We start from the raw sequence: 12,247 nt of genomic DNA, 5'->3' as shown, positions 1-12,247 counted from the left end.
AATTTTCACGGTGCTCAGAATTTATCTATTAAAGGACCCTTCTGGCTAGTTCTCTTTTGTGGTGGTGAAATGAAATTGTGAATTACATGCTTCTGCACCTTGAGCTTATACAGTAGAGTCTCACTTATCCAACACTCGCTTATCCAACGTTCTGGATTATCCAACGCATTTTTGTAGTCAATGTTTTCAATATATCATGATATTTTGGTGCTAAATTCATAAATACAGTAATTACTACATAGCATTACTGCATATTGAACTACTTTTTCTGCCAAATTTGTTGTCTAACATGATGTTTTGGTGCTTCATTTGTAAAATCATAACCTAATTTGATGTTTAATAGGCTTTTCCTTAATGCCTCCTTATTATCCAACATATTCGCTTATCCAACATTCTGCTGGCCCGTTTATGTTGGATAAGTGAGACTCTACTGTACTTAGAGATGAAAGAATTGGTCTTTGCCCCTAATGAGCTGTTTAACTCAATAAAATCAGAAGTTGACCAGAACATTTAATTGTAAAAACACATTAAACGTAAGTATTCTAAGGTTTGTATAGTAGGCATTATTGTTCTCGTCTGTTGTTCATGGCAAGAAAGAGACCCTCTAGTCCAGTGGTTCTCAACCTGGGTTTCCAAGATGTTTTTGGCCTTCAATTCTCAGAAATCCTAACAGCTGGTAAACTGACTGGGATTTCTGGGAGTTGTAGGCCAAAAACATCTGGGGACCCCAGGTTGAGAACCACTGCTCTAGTCTAACCATTAGGGCCAAATCCAGTGTGCCATGTCATTTTATGCGGCCCTCCAGATGCTGGACTACAACTCCTGTATGCATCACCATTAGACAACATGACCAGAGCTGATGGGAGTTGTGGTACAGCAACATCTGGAAGGCTGCAATTCTGTTTAGTCAGGATAATGGGGTTTGAGTTTAGATACAAGGCTTGTGGATGTGATGCCTGACTATAAAAATGTCCACTAGCTTTTTCCAAGCCTCAGAGAAACAAATGAAATTCCCATTATCCCCAATCTGCATGGCAGATAATTAAAAGTGACGGGAGTTTTCATTCAATAACATCTGGGACTCAAAAGGAATAAAAACTAAAGAGCACCGACTGCTATGTGTTATATATATGTGTGTGTGTGTGTGTGTGTTGTATACGTGTGCCTTGTATATATACACACACACACATGTATGTGGCCCTCCAGATGCTGGGATATAACTCCTGTATTCCTCACCATTAGACATCATGACGAGAGCTGATGGGAGTTGTGATACAGTAACATCTGGAAGGCTGCAAAGAGCACCGACCACTATGTAATAAATATATGTATGTATGTATGTGTATACATGTATGTATTCACACACACACACACACACACACATATTTATAGAGAGAGGGGGAGGGAGGGAGGGAGTTGGCCTTCTGCATTCACAGATTCTCTGTCCATGGCCCTTTGAAGGCGGCAACCATAATGCTGATGTGGCCCTTGATGAAAATGAGTTTGATATTCTGCATCACCAAATCGTGAAACTAAACCTTTCCCCCTTTATATTTGTCACCCTGGTTCTTTGTTTTTAAATAACTAGTTAGGTTAAATGCATTCATTTCCAGAACAGACATTCTCTCATTCACTATATCAGGCATGGGCAAACTTCGGCCCTCCAGGTGTTTTGGACTTCAACTCCCACAATTCCTAACAGCCGGTAGGCTGTTAGGAATTGTGGGAGTTAAAATCCAAAACACCTGGAGGGCTGAAGTTTGCCCATGCCTGATATATACTTTTGGAAAATAGCAAAAATAAATAGTCCAACAGGTACTGGGCTTACAGCATTTGCTGTAGAGAGATATTACTGCAGTAGATGGCATTGCATTTAACACTTGAGACCTTGAGGCAGCTAAAGGGCATAATACTCACATTGTTTTAAGCTTAGCTGTGGACTTTCCCTGTAGTTTTTTATTTCCTTTAATTATTTTACCACAAAATTCTTCTCCGCTTGCCACCCTCTAGGTGTTTTGCCCCAAATGCCCATCGGGTGGCATTTTCCCTCCCTCCCCAACAGTCATTCCCCAACTGCCATGGAACACTTTCTGTCAAAATTCTATTTTCCTTCTCCATTCCCCTCTCTCTTTAAAAGGCCCATCTCGCAGATATAATTCTTGCTTTTCTAATAGCATTCAAGTTTAATTTCTTTATATTTTCCCCCCACATTGGTTGACCATGACATCTAGTACTGAAAGGGTGGCATTATTTATCATGTCAGAAGCGGAGTTATAATGGATTTTAAAAAAGTTAAAAACTTGCCATTATACTAGATTTCATTTGACCAGAAGCTGGCCATTTGGAAGTGCCTCTGGTTTCACTGTGAGAAGGCATGTGGCAAGGCTCAGGCTGCATTGTAGTCGGTGGTCTGTGGTGGAAAGGATTGTTTAATATGTTGTCGAGGCTTTCATGGCCGGAATCACAGGGTTGCTGTGTGTTTTCCGGGCTGTATGGCCATGTTCCAGAAGTATTCTCTCCTGACGTTTCGCCCACATCTATGGCAGGCATCCTGAGAGGTTTTGAGGTATATACCTCACAACCTCTGAGGATGCCTGCCATAGATGTGGGCGAAACGTCAGGAGAGAATACTTTTGGAACATGGCCATACAGCCCGGAAAACACACAACAACCCCTGTTGTTTAATAGATAGTTGCTGAGAGGAATTATAATTTCAATAACAGATTCCCCCCCCCCCCGCTATTTCTATAGGAAAAAAAATAGTATCATGAGCCTTTTTTTTCCTATTCCGCAGCATTTAGCGCTTCAGAAAAAAAGCGCGTGAGGGAAACTGTCAATCTTAAAAGTGGAAAGGGATGTGTAACTGCCAGTTTGCATTAAGAATTATTTGAAGGAATAAGGGTAATGAGTAAATGCCTCTTCACAGGAGGAGAATTATAGTCTAACTTGTCCTTTTGGGGGGGAGTATTATTTGAAAGCATTTCCTCAGAAATAAGCTTTATTTGAAACATTAGGAGCTGAGGGGAAATTGGAGTTGTGTGTCCCTGTGTTGCGACAGCCCTGTGATCTGCAATCAGTCGTCCTTGAAGAAATGGAGATGATATAAAAGCTTGGCTTGTTTGACAGCTATTTTCACAGAGTCTTGTCTTATATGGAGAAATAGTCTCCGTCCCTGACTTTGTAATATTAAAATTCAAAACTACCCAGCAGACTTTTTGTATCACTGTAAATGTCTTCTGGAGTCAAATGTTCCTGAGCCGAGTCTACAGTTTATTATGAATTCGAAAACGGCTATAGGCCCGTTTTTAAAAAGCAGTCCTTGGTTTTTTTTATAGGATTTAGATATGTTTAGAATTGGGTTATCTGCATGTGGCATTTTAAAAAGTGCACACTGGGTAAAAAAATCTGCAGCGGGATGAAATTTAATTCTGTTTTATTATTGTATCTTGCTAATAAGCGAAGGAAACCCCTGCTATGAAGTGAGAGAGTGTGACAATGGAGGATCAGAGAAATCTGACTCGCAGGCCTATGCTTGGTAAGAATCACCAAGGAAGTGTGTCGGGGGAGAGAAGTTTTTGCTCTTGACCTGCTAGTAGTTATATGGAAAGAAACGAGAGTGACCTAGAAACTGAACTGCATGGAGCCTGCAAGATAGTTCGCAACGCGTTATTTCAAATCGGATCAAAGATACTTCTGCATAATAGGGCCTGAACTGACAGAAGAATGCAGGTTCTTTGTCAACATCTGGGATTGCCTCAAGTCATGTGTCTTATTACAAACCTATTCCTGTCAACTGTTGAAAAATTTACTTTTTCTTCCTATCATCTTTATATTTCAACTACATATCCAAGTAATTCTCCATTTTTTTACAGTTAATGCAAAACATATGTGAGGTTTGTTTTAGAAGGCTTTCCAGGCCGGAATCATTGGGTTGTTGTGAGTTTCCGGGCTGTATGGCCATGTTGCATAAACATTCTCTCCTGACGTTTAGCACATATTCATGGTAGGCATCCTCACAACCTCTGAGGATGCCTGGCCTAGATGTGGGTGAAACATCATGAGAGAACGCTTCTGGAGCATGGCCATACAGCCCGGAAAACTCACAGCACCCCATATGTGAGGTCATTGATCTTCAAGTGCCTTTCAAATTGCAGTTGTTTAATTATTTATGCATTAAAGCTGAAATCACACCTGAAAATAAATGTGGAACACATAGGACATTTATTTGGAATATTATTAGTTTGGGATGGGGCATTAAAATTTTATGCTTCCTTCACTAACCAGTATACCCAAGTTCAGCTGTAGACCACATGTTTCCTTAATATGACAGGAAGGTGGTCTTTTGATTATAAAGGGAGGATAGGCAAGTTCTTAAAATCTAATTTATGATTCTCTGAATAGTGCTACTGTTTCTCAGAAGAAAACATTACTGGCTTTTCACTATATTTAAATTTTCACAGCACAGTCCTATAATATATGCCCAGTTTAATTCAATGGAACAATAATATTCTGTGGTAAACATGTAGGTTTGCAAACTCAAGAAAATGGAATAAAAATAGCCACAAAATTTCAGCATTGCGTGTGAATGCTTCTCAGGCTTGGCCCAAATTTGATATCTTTCTCTTTAAAAAGCATTGTTGAAGTTGTTATTGTTGCTGCTAGTCAGAATATTGATCCCACTATATCTATGATCTACTGTATGGATGAGCTGGAAAAAATATTTTTAATAGGCGGTGATGGTCTTCTGTAGATTTTCATCTATAGCTTCCTTTAGTCATAGCTAGTATTCTTGGCATTGAAGGATTGTAATAGCTTCATTCCAAAAACATCCTACTGTTTCCTATCTGTGCTTTATGCACAGTGGTGGCAAATGAGGAGCTAAGAGCAGAGCACTGAGCAGTTTACCTCTCACAAAACCAGCTTTTTGCTTTGAAATCACAATCTGTTTCTAGTGGCTCTTGTGAAAATATGGGAAGGAAATGCTGTATGTGAGGGATTGGGATATGTTTGGCTAGTCTGATAGTTCTAGCATTGGATTAATTATGCAGTGGGACAGCAGTTGAGGTAAATGGTTCCTTTTATGTAATGTACGTCTTGGAAAAACATAGTGCATATTTTAAATGGGTCTAAATTTTTATTTATTTATGACAGAGCTTTATGTTGGTCCCAATTTCATTCTGGTATGGAAGAAAGCAAATAAATCTTGCTATACTGCATAGTATAATCCATCTCTCATTAAGTAAAGGGTTAACAATGGATTCATGACCTTGAAAGCAGCAATATACCTGATGCCTCCTTTGAATTTAGGTGTTTGAATGAATAATACACCATATATATACAGTGGGGTGGGATGGTCATGTTTGCAGTTACCTATTTGGCTTTATTAATCCCATAAAATTAGACATTTATAAAACTGATGTAGAAACTGTGAAATACTCTTGTCTGAAAAAATCAGTGCCTACTTTTGCCTCAGTAAACTATTTTATTTCAGGTACAGCAACACTTCTCTTTCTCTCGCTCTCTGCTTAATATTTAATCTGTCCATAAATTGCAGCTAGGGTAATATGAATAGCAATATGAAAATTATTCAAGTGTTGTGATCCATTTCCCTGACCTTGTTCAGGCCTTTGCTAGGTCAAGCCAAGCAAGCTGCTAAGCAAACCTGGAGAGGCAACAATTAAAAAAAAATCACAGAAAATTATTAGAGGAAGGTGAGAATTATTAAAGATAAATGGCATGTACAATACAAAAAGGTTTGCAGAAAGAATGTGAGGAAAGAAAAGTAGAAATTGTTTTCAGATGTGTTTTCCACAAGCTTATTGGGGCTGAACTGTTCATGCAATCTTGCTACATGGGCACTATAATGCTATAGGGATATAGAAAGACCCTTACAGAAGTAATCGTTATGATTATCTGTGAGTTCCTCTAGTTGGGTTTGATTTCCTTGTTGTTCCATTCATTTGGTTTCCCCAATTGTAGTTGTCGCCGCCATTTTACTCAGATGTGACAGTCTCTTTGGTATTAGAAACTATAACACAGGATTCTTACCGCTACTTCCCTTCTAGAGTGAAAGCTCAAGGGAAGTGTTCATCATTTGAGACAAATGGGAAGTTTCATTATACTGAATTAGACTATTGGTTTAATTCAGGATTCTCAGCTCTGAAAAGCATCTGTGCTCCAGGGTCACATGCAGAAGTCATTCCTATGAAAATCCCTAGTAGTAACAAAAGTTCAGACTTGCTTAGCTTCCAAAATCAAATGAAATCAGATGGTATGTTCAGACAGTTTTTTTTTTTATCATGACAGAAGTGGCTTGAAAACATACTGCAAGTTGCTTCTGGTGTGAAAGAATTGGCCATCTACAGAGATGTTGCCCAGATATGCTCAGATGTGTTTGGTGGGAGGTTTCTTTCATGGCCCCGCAAACTAGAGCTGACAGATGGGAGCTCACTCTGTATCGGATTCGAACCGGCAAACTTCAGGTCAGCAACCCAACCTTAGGTCAGCAGTTCAGCCGTTATAAAGTTATATGTCCCTATGGGGACACCAGTTTCTGTAGTTAATTTTCCACGCACAATGGGCACAACTTTAATTGCTATAGCCACATCCTGTGGAATTCTGGAGTTTGTAGTTTGATGAGACATTAGATCTCCCTGCCCCAAAATTCTATATACTATATAATCTCATGTATAAATCAAAAATTTATGCCAAAAAATTACTCCCCCAAAACTAGGTCACTTTGTATCATAATGGTATCTCTGTCTGCCACAACACAATTCCTGTACTTTTGTAATGTGTGCTTGAAAAAATGACTCTTTGGTGGTTCCCTGCTGTGGCATAGATAGCACAGGATATCAGTGCTGTTTTTAGGCTCTTCCAGGACACACTAACCTCTCCCATGTTGAGCCCCAGAGGTTTACCCTATATTTATCCATAGGTCATACCAAAATTCACAATTATTTCCCTCCAAACATGCCCTTGACTTTTTTGTGTGTGTCAGGAGCGACTTGAGAAACTGCAAGTCGCTTCTAGTGGGAGAGAATTGACTTTCTGCAAGGACACTGCCCAGGGGATGCCCTGTCAAGACCCAGGCTACAGAACACCAATAACCATGCGCAGAGGCCAGATTCTATCTAATATCTTTATTAAAGTCAATAAAAACAAGTGAAGAATATAGTTCAGAAGCAGACCTTTCAGGAAAGGTCAAATATAGTCCAGGAAAATAATGTCCAATATGTGATATTAGAGTCCAAAGTTATAATCCATTAACCGAAACACACACCTTGCCAAGCAATAGTGTGGGGAGATGACAAGGTCTTTTAGTCCATTGAAGCTTGACAACAAGGCTGGAAAACAAACTAGATTCTTGGCTAAACAAGACTTGATACGAGGCAAACAAGAAGCAAGAACAAGGTCCGTGGCGAGGTCCGCGGTCAAACGTGAAACAAGGCAGGCTTGGAACTTGGTCCGGGAAACAAGGAACTGGGATTACTAAGTCCACACACGATCTCACTCCTCAAGCTGACGAGTTGACTCCGCAAGGTTTCCTTTGCGGCAAAACACCTAAATAGGGTCTCGTTTCCCGCCAGAAGAACCCTTTCCCTGGAGAACGAGAAGTGAAACCCAACTCCGTCCAGATGCATGACTCCTTAGAATTTCCCAAGGGAAGCAGACCTAATCAGCTAATTGTTTGGCTGCGATTCTGAGAGTCCGGCGATTAGCCTCCCTAGCTCCTCTATCTCTATTATAATTGTCTTTTCGGGAAAACGGGGGAGAATTCTGCCCAAGGCTTGTTTGGCTGACTTCTTGAGGGCAAACATCCTCCAGGTGCAGGGGCTCCGATTCTGGCTGAACCGGTGGAAATCCCATGTTTTCCTCTTCGTCTGCCACAATAGTACTAGGAACGGGACTACAAGGCCCATGAGACATCACATGCCCAGATGTTTGATGTTTTTACCATCCTTGTAGAAGGTGTCTCATGTCCCCGCATGGGGAGCTGGAGCTGACAGAAGGAGCTCATCCATGCTCTCTCCGGATTCGAACCCGCAACCTTTAGGTCAGCAATTCAACCTTCAAGTCATCAGTCCTGCCGGCACAAGGATTGAGCCCATTGCACCACCGGAGGCTCCTTGATTTATACATGACATTGGCTTATATATTAGTGCATATGGTAATTTTCCCTAAATTGCAAATCCCAGGATTTTATCCAATGCAATCATGGCAGTTAAAGTTTACTTGTAGTGCGATATGCCACGTATATCGTGTGAAATAACTTCAACAAAGTGAATAAAGCAGGGCTAACTTTATTTGCCTATGATGAGTTGAAAATCATATGTTGCGATTATTAGGGTTTTATATATGCCTTTTTTGCAGTAACAATATCTAGAAAAGCCAGTAGGGTAATATGTGTCTATCATCTGTCTCAATGTGCAGTATAAAACAGTAGACCCTAGTGACAAATTACAAGAATACAATTTGCAGTTACCTTACAGTTTCTTAAAACATTGGGGTAGAAAATCATTTATAATAATGCCATCATTGCAGATTACTTCTTTCTCTATAGGAAGTCCCAAGTAAAAGATCAATTATTTTATCTGGGATTTAGGATTTAAACAAATAGGCACTTTTTCAGTTTCCTTCATATCATACATGTGGATGCCATTTAATAACTATCAGTGTTAAAAACAACATAGTATTTTGCTGAACTCTTTAAAAATATATACTGTTGGCTTGCACCTTTTCTGATGGATGTATTAACACAGTTGGAAATGTTTCTACAGCTTTGAAGAATAGGAAGAGCCTGCATGTGATCAAGGCCAAAGCACATTCTGTTAAAATGTGTTCAGCATTTGTTATCCTTGTGCAAAGTCACATTAGCTGCAGATTGTACAATGGGAGGAAGATTAAAATTTGAGTAAATTGCTGCATTTAACCATAATCTTTCATTGACAGAATATGATGACTTCATGAAATTGAACTATAATTTTGGAGTATACTAAAATAGAATTTATGTAGTAATTTTTAATACATTTGCATAAGTGGCAAGACAGAATGCTGATGTAACTTTAATTAAATGTAATAACAAAAAGAGTTCTGCAGTGCACATCTGTGAAGTAGATGGAACTTGTATGATCTTCTCAGCATTGCTTTAAAGGAATAAAGCAGGATTGTATTCATTAGCCAATGAATACTTAAAATGAAACATGTTTTTTAGTACCACATTGAGTGTTTGGAACAAGCCATTCAACATAGTTATGCAAGTGCAAGGTGCAAACTGGAAGGTGATGTCATTGCATTCCTTGCATGATATCATTCTTTAAAGTAGTGTTCTCTGGAAATTCCCTTATTATGTTTTCTCCAACATGATTTATTTTTATGGAGTTCTTTTGTGTACAAAGTCAAAGGTATTTTTCTTGTTATTAAAGATAGATTGCACAGAATTGTCTCATATTTTCTGGTCAATTTTAAAATTGGCTTTTATGTCTTTTTCCCTACAAAACATGACATTGTTACTGAAATGGAATAACTGATATGGGTTTGCCTATAGAGGTATTGCAGCATGTAGGAATCTGCATTAGAGTATTGAAACACAGCAAGAAATTGAGCTAAATTTGCTTATATAGTAGAGTCTCACTAATCCAAGCCTCGCTTATCCAAACCTCTGGATAATCCAAGCCATTTTTGTAGTCAATGTTTTCAATATATCATGATATTTTGGTTCTAAATTCGTAAATACAGTAATTACAACATAACATTACTGCGTATTGAACTACTTTTTCTGTCAAATTTGTTGTATAACATGAAGTTTTGGTGCTTAATTTGTAAAATCATAACCTAATTTGATGTTTAATAGGCTTTTCCTTAATCCCTCCTTATTATCCAAGTTATTCGCTTATCCAAGTTTCTGCTGGCCCGTTTAGCTTGGATAAGTGAGACTCTACTGTATTTCAGTGATGTATGCTCCTTGTGTTGCGATCCCTTGACAAAATAACTGTTACCACCTTCTTTCAACCTCAGCATCCCATCTCTCTTGTTCATAAATTCTTCTCAAACAGACCATTGTAGATTTTATATAGCCGATTGCACAAGGCCTTGGATCCAATGTTAGGACAAAGGCATAATAATAAATGAATAAATAAATTGCATAACTGCTGTCACTAATTTATCTTTTGGTTTCCTTATTGTACTTAGCCAGGCTGGTTTTCAGAGAACAGACAAATGGCCCTCTTCCAGAGCCTGATAGAATTTGCCAAAAATTGCATTGTTTTGGCATAGCCCTCAGGACCCCAGTGTCATCTCTTGGTATGACAAGGCAGTGAAAGAGGGTTTGATAGAGTTTAATTGTATACATCCCCTGCCCCTATAGTCTGATTTGTAAACTGGGGGGGGGGGGGGATGAGTATTACAACAGATTAGTAGTTCAGTAAAGAATTTGAACCATCTTTCCTAATACACTAGCTGTGCCCGGCCACGCGTTGCTGTGGCAAAATATGGTGGTATAGGAAATAAAGTATTGAGGAACTGGTGGTAGTTAAGGTAAAGGGTAAACGTTTTCCCCTGACATTAAGTCCAGTTATGTCTGACTCAGAGTGTTGGTGCTCATCTCCATTTCTAAGCCGAAGAGCCAGCATTGTCCATAGACTCCTCCAAGGTCATGTGGGATGACTGCATAGAGCGGCGTTACCTTCCCGCCAGAGCAGTACCTATTGATGCACTCACATTTGCATGTTTTTGAACTTCTGGGTTGGCAGAAGCTGGGGCTAACAGTGGGGGCTCTCTCCGCTCCCCCAATTCAAACCTGCAGCCTTTCGGTCCAGAAGTTCAGCAGCTCAGCGCTTTAACACGCTGCGGCATCAGGGGATATTATTTCCTAAAGGTTGTGAATATACAATATTTCTGATTGGTTTTTTTTGTCTGTTGGAGGCAAGTATGAATGCTGCAATTAGGAAAAATGATTAGGATGTAATGGCCTTGCAGCTTTAAAGCCTGGCTGCTTCCTCCCTGAGTGAATTTTTTGTTGGGAGGTGTTAGCTGGCCCTGATTGTTTCCTGTCTGGAATTCCCTTGTTTTCAGAGTGGTGTTGTTTGTAATATTTTATGTGCGTCTACTGTCTGTGGCCCTGAGAAAACAGAGGATTTGCCAGACTTTGATGATGGGAATACTTTGTTGGGAGGTGTTAGCTGGCCCTGATTGTTTCCTGTGTGGAATTCCCCTGTTTATTTACTGTCCTGGTTTTAGAGATTATATTGTTCTGCATTATTCTATCCCAGTAATTATTTCATATTAAAGTAGAATCTCACTTATCCAACATTCACTTATATAATGTTCTGGATTATCCAACGCAGTCTGCCTTTTCATAATCAATGTTTTTGTAGTCAGTGTTTTAAATTCATTGTGATATTGTAGTGGTAAATTTGTAAATACAGTACAGTAGAGTCTCACTTATCCAACATAAACAGGCTGGCAGAATATTGGATAAGCGAATATGTTGGATAATAAGGAGGCATTAAGGATAAGCCTATTAAACATCAAATTAGGTTATGATTTTACAAATGAAGCACCAAAATATCATCTTAGACAACAGATTTGGCAGAAAAAGTAGTTCAATACACAGTAATGCTATGTAGTAATTACTGTATTTATGAATTTAGCACCAAAATATCACAATATATTGAAAACATTGACTACAAAAATGCATTGGATAATCCAGAACATTGGATAAGCGAGTGTTGGATAAGTGAGACTCTACTGTAATTACTACATAGCATTACTGCGCATGGAACTACTTTTTCTGTCAAATTTGTTGTATAACATGATGTTTTGGTGCTTAATTTGTATAACGATTACCTAATTTGATGTTTAATCGGCTTTTCCTGAATCCCTTCTTATTATCCAACATATTCACTTATCCTGCCGGCCTGTTTATGTTGGATAAGTGAGACTCTACTGTATATTGATAATCTTCTATTATCTGCTTAGAACTGGATTATATGAGGCCCCTTCTTCACAGCTGGATAAAATGCACACTGAAGTGGATTATATGGCAGTGTGGAGTCAAGATAATCCAGTGCAAAGCAGATAATGTAAGATTATAAATGGGTTATAAAGCTGTGTAGAAGGGCCTTGAGTCTACACTGCCATATAATCCAGTTAAAATCAGATAATCTGTGGAAGAAGCCTAAGTGAGGCCTAAATCAGCCTGTCCCCTAACTGAAGCCTGGCTGTCCCTTGGCTGGTTGCTAGGCAA

This window comes from Anolis carolinensis, chromosome 5 (assembly GCF_035594765.1).
Source record: "Anolis carolinensis isolate JA03-04 chromosome 5, rAnoCar3.1.pri, whole genome shotgun sequence".
Classification (NCBI taxonomy): Eukaryota; Metazoa; Chordata; class Lepidosauria; order Squamata; family Dactyloidae; genus Anolis; species Anolis carolinensis.
This window is presented reverse-complemented; position numbering follows the sequence as displayed.